This window comes from Populus euphratica, unplaced genomic scaffold (genome assembly GCF_000495115.2).
Source record: "Populus euphratica unplaced genomic scaffold, PopEup_1.0 scaffold1546.1, whole genome shotgun sequence".
Taxonomy (NCBI): Eukaryota; Viridiplantae; Streptophyta; class Magnoliopsida; order Malpighiales; family Salicaceae; genus Populus; species Populus euphratica.
In genome coordinates this window covers 11,786-17,329 of record NW_011501394.1, presented here as the reverse complement: position 1 = coordinate 17,329, position 5,544 = coordinate 11,786, and positions in this window count along the sequence as shown.

The window sequence follows — 5,544 nt, the reverse complement described above, 5'->3', positions numbered from 1 at the left end:
TGGTCTTTAAGACTTAATGATGCACTTTGGGCTTATCGAACTGCTTATAAACATCATTAGGTATGTCACCTTATAGATTAGTCCATGAAAAACCTTCTCACTTGCCTGTGGAACTTGAACATAAAGCTTATTGGGCTATTAAAGCTTTCAATTCAAAGCTTGATGATGCTAGTCAGCTGTGAAAATTACAAATAAATGAGCTTGAGGAAATAAGAAATGATGTATATCAAAATTCAAGAATTCATAACGTAAGAATCAAAAAGTTTCATGACAAGAAAATACCAAGAAAAATATTCAATGTTGGTCAAAATGTTTTGCTTTATAATTCTAAACTCCATTTATTTCCTAAAAAACTAAGATTAAGATGGAGCGGTCCTTTTATTGTTAAACATGTGTATCTATATAGGGCTTGTGATATCATTAATCTAAAGAATGACAATGTTTTCAAGGTAAATAGACATCATTTGAAAGTTTACTTTGATAATTTTTCAATTGGAAATGACTCTATTGAATTGGGTGATCCTGTATATGAAGATTGATTTTTTTTTCCTTGCATTATTTTTGTGTTTCTTTTTTTCTATGATTTTTGTTTTGCTAGTTTCTCTCACCCCGGTTAAATAGTGGATAATGACACTCCATGACTTAAGTCGCTTCTTTCAGTTTCCTATAATAATTGATATCTGCGTATATATTTATGTCATTCTTCGCTCTTTCCCCTTTCTTTGAATCTTTCCTCCAATTCTCATTTAAAAATGGACACCACTCTTGAAAAATTAAAAAAGTATTTTCCTGCTTTGCCTTAGAATACGATTACTAAAATTTATCATGCTAGATGTGCAAGATTGATATTGTTAATAAATCATGAAATTCTTAAAGATATTTGCTGGTTGATTGAAGTAAAGGTCCAATTATCAAGCGAGTCCTTTAATTCATTCATTTCGCACATGCCTAGAATAGGTAAAAGTACTTTTGTAAAGAAACGTCGTGCAAAACGACTAAAGTTACAGATATGCCACATGGACTTGTAATGCAACATGTCATTCTTTAGGAATTGTATCCATAAACCATGAACATAAAATACAATTCATTAAGGATGGCATGAGTAAAGGGTCTTTAGATAATCTTCTATTGACTCTTAAGATGTATTTTAGTGAAGATATGCATCGTGCAATTCATGATTTATGGCCATAATTTTATAAAAAACATAATCAACTTAGTCTTGGAAATCTAACAAAAAAAGACTATGTTTGTCAGTTTTTTAAAAAATTGGATGTGAAACCTATCCCCGACCTATACAAGCATTTAAGCTGTTTTTGGATATAAAATCAAGGAAAGGTGTGAGCCATAATCACAACCCTATACATACACATGCTTTTTAAAAATAAATAAATAAATAAATAGAGAGAAAGAGAGAGAGACTCTAGCTGGATTATATATAGGTGGTAGGATTGCATTTTTAAGTTCTCATCTATTAAATCTTTTCTTCCTTTCCTTCATTTCTACTCAACCCATACATTCAAAAAATATAAAAGTATGTAAAAATGACAAGTTCCTCAAGTCATCACATAAGAAACATTTGTGTTTTTGGTGGATCCATTCCTAGGAAGGAAATAAAGTTTTTAGAATCAGAAAATCATCTTGGTCAAGTACTAGCTGAGAGAAAGATTCATTTAGTGTATAAGGGAGGCAACCTTGAGTTAATGGGGGGGGATTGTCAATAGTTGTATTTTTAGGAGATAGTCAAGTTTTGGGGGTTGTTCCCAAAGCTTTAGCACAAGGGTAGATCATTGAAAAAACAATTAAAGAGGAATTACAGGTCTCCACAATGTCTAATTGAATGAATTTTATGTTTAAACACGTTGATGCCTTCATTGCCTTACTAGGTAGTGTAGGCACATTGGAAGAGATCTTTTATGTTTTCTCTTGGGCCTAACTGCACATTCACTATAAAACCTATATGTTTGTTAAATGTTAATGGTTTTTATGATAAATTGTTGTCTTTTCTTGATCATGTTGTGGAACAGAAATTTCTAACATCTTGGACACAATAAATCATAATCTTTGCTGCTATTGTTGAACAATTGATTGATGAACTACAATCTTTCACTCTTGTAATCGATCCCTCCATGAGTTGCATAAATTAGTGCTAATAGAAGCATCTAGGGAACCAACTTTTATCACAATTTGGCTCCAAATTAACCTAAAAGCTCCTTTTGACGAAGACTAAGTGTGTTTCAGGTTTGTCAATATTTGACATTTCAGGTGATATCTTCTATATGTTTCAGGTTTGTCAGTGTTCATTATTTCAGGTGATGTCTTCTGTACTCTATCTTTCTACTTAGGACATTAAGGACAATATCTTGTTTTAGGTGGGGGGAAAGGTAGTAGTTGATATTAAAAAAAAACTAATTGTATTTTCTATTTAATAAATCATTTGCAAAACTATTGTTACTAAGATGACAGAGTAAGGAGGAATTTTATTGATTCTTGTGACGTATCTTAGTAAATATTTTTCAATAGTTATTTGCAATATTCATAATAAGATCTATCAAGATACTTCTTGAGATATTCAGGTTTACAAACTTTTACATTGTTATCATTTAATTCTACTGCAAACTTTTGCATTGTTATCATTTAATTCTACTCTTATACTCATTTAATAAGTATTTTTAAACCTTCATTTTTACACACACTCTTTAACATAAGATTGTGGGTTGCATATTGGATTATTACATTATTTATATTCTTTTGTTAAACATAACAACTAAAGAAAAGGGATAATATATAAATTGCAAAAGAAACAAAAAAATTATAATGATAACAAAAACATAGATAAGTTTGGTTTTATAGCCTCTCTAATCTAAGCAATTAAATCTGAAGGGATGTTTTAACATCTAATACCCTAAACTCAACTGACTTGGGAGCTATTGGTCCAATATTTGTTACATGGATTGAGGAGAAAAGCTTAAGTCAATCAAATATTGCACTATCTACGTATCAATATTTGCAACTTGAGTCACTAAGCTCGTAGGGATGTCTGACACGACCAAAAAATTGATGTCTTCTTCCAAGTGCAGAAGTGTCAAAGTAAAAAATAACCCGGTAAGACTGGTATTGAACCACAGGAAGGTTAATTGTACAAATAATAAACAACAATAGTGATAACAATAATAATAGTAGCAATAATAATAATAATAATAAACAATAAGAAGAAGTTGATGAATTTATTCTTACACTGTTAATATAACATTTTCACCTTAACATAATAAACTTAACTAAATATAATAAAAAATAAATAAATAAATAAACAAAATAAAAACATAAACAAGATAAAAATTAACTAAGTAAAAGAAAGTAAATGAAAGATATAAACAAAATATTAATGAAAGAAAAACTTAAACATTACAAAAATACAAAAAGAAAAAGTAAAAACATGATTTTAATATTGAAATCAATGTTACACGTCCCCCTAGCTATGTCGGCTAGCAATTTTCTGTTTCGTTGCTTGATTTAGAGTATTGAAAGTCACCACCTAATATTTATTAAAAATTACTAGAAACCTGAATTTACTAGTCATGGTCAAAAATTAGTCATGGTCATGGTCAGAGATTAGAGGGAAACTGATTGTGGCTAGAAAAGATATTAACACTCCTAACACATCCTATTTAAAATAAACTCATCCTATTTAAAATAAACTGTTTTGCATATTGATGTAATTTGAAAATTTAAAATATTAATTAAATTCTAAAATTTTAATAAATCAATTATTAAATTCCCAAATATATATAGAAACTTGTTTTTTAAAAAATATAACATAATTTTATTTGTCCTTAAATATTTAATAATATTCAAATTAAATACTAAATTCTTTTTTGTTTTTTTTATTTTTATAATTCAATAACATAAATAAAAAATACAAACATACATATGCTTTCACTATGTTTTTCTTTTTTCTTTTCTTTTCTTTTCTTTTTGTTACATCCGCATTACAAATAATAAAAATTCAATACTAAAACAAAATTACATCAAACAATTTAAAATTACTAAAACTCCAGGAATTGCAGGGAGTCCTTCTGGAACAGCATGAATAGTGGCAGCGCGTCTTCCCACACGCCACCGTCACCGGCAGCGCGTCTTCCCACACGCCGCCGCAGACAAACCCGAACAACTGGTGGATCCGACTCGACTTTGTCTCCTCTTCCTTCCTACACCGGCAGTGAGGAGCGACATCACCTGCAAAGAAGAAAAAGACGCAATCCAGTTGGTTTTAGTTTTAGTTCTTGGTCACAGATCTGCTTTTTTTCCTTCTCCGGTGGCAAATATATTCTGTTCCTTCTCTTTCCCAGTCTTCTCTGTTTCAGGTTGTGGCAATATCAAGGGGTTGCTGGCGACTAAGCTTCTGTCGGGTCTGGCCATGCTGGATGAAGAACGCGTTGATACGGCTGACGGTGAAGACCGCGGGTTTGTGGGTTGTTTGGGGGGCGGCTGGCGGCTGCATTTCTGCCATGTCTATGCAGCTGCTGGTGATTGAATGGAAGAGAGGCCCGATTCAGTTGACGATTGGAGAAGAAGGAGCTGAAACGGCCAGCAAGAGGAGGGAGTGAAGGGGATCGACTCTACTTCGGGTCAGCTGTTATGGGTTTCATCTTCTTCCCCTCTGCTTCGGGTGGCAGATCGGTGAAGATGGAGGAAGATGGTGAGCGGCGGCTTTTCTGGTTTTGGGAGAAGAAAAATTCCAACCGGGGGGTGGCGGCTGTTTGGTTGTTTTGTTTTTTGAGGAGGGGAAGTGAGCGACCGAGAGAGGGGAAGGTTCCAGCAGCGTGGAAAAAAGGAGAAGGCTCCCTTTGGCTTCGAAGAGAACCAGGGAACCAAGGGAACGGGGACCTCCTTTGTGAACAGGGACAGTGAGGCTTGCGGCTTATGGGGGAAGATTGGGGAAAAGTTGGCAACTGGGGGAGGCCAACTGGAACTTGAAAATCAGAGGGAGTTGGGGGAAAGTTGAGCCGACTAGAGGGGTAGAGAGGCGGCCACCCTCTCTTTCTTTTTAGGGTTCCATTGCTCTTTTTTTTTTATTCTTTTTTTTTTTTTTCTAAATTCCCTCCACCCCCAAAATTTTTTGAGTTCACCCCTTTTATTTCATTTACTATAGCATGATATTTATAGGAAAAGTTTTGCTAGGTTTTTAAACTAGTCCCCCAACTTTCCTTTTTCTTTTTTGTTTTGTAAATTTTAAATTTTTTTTTTTATATATTTTTAAAACAAGCAATATCAACATCGACTCAACAAGAAAAATTAGTAATTGTAAAATTTACGCGTTAAAAGTTGAACGCGTTTAAAATACCTTTGAAAATTTAATTTTTTTAAATGAACGCGTTCAAAATATTTTTGAAAATTTAATTTTTCTGAAATGACGTTGAAAATGCTAAAAACAATGCAAATATATCAAAGTGCATTTTTTGGGGGGTTTTCATTGTTTTTTCCTATTTTTGATTTTTTTCTGAAAATTTATCAAAAACATGGGTCAAAAATTGGGTAGCAACAATC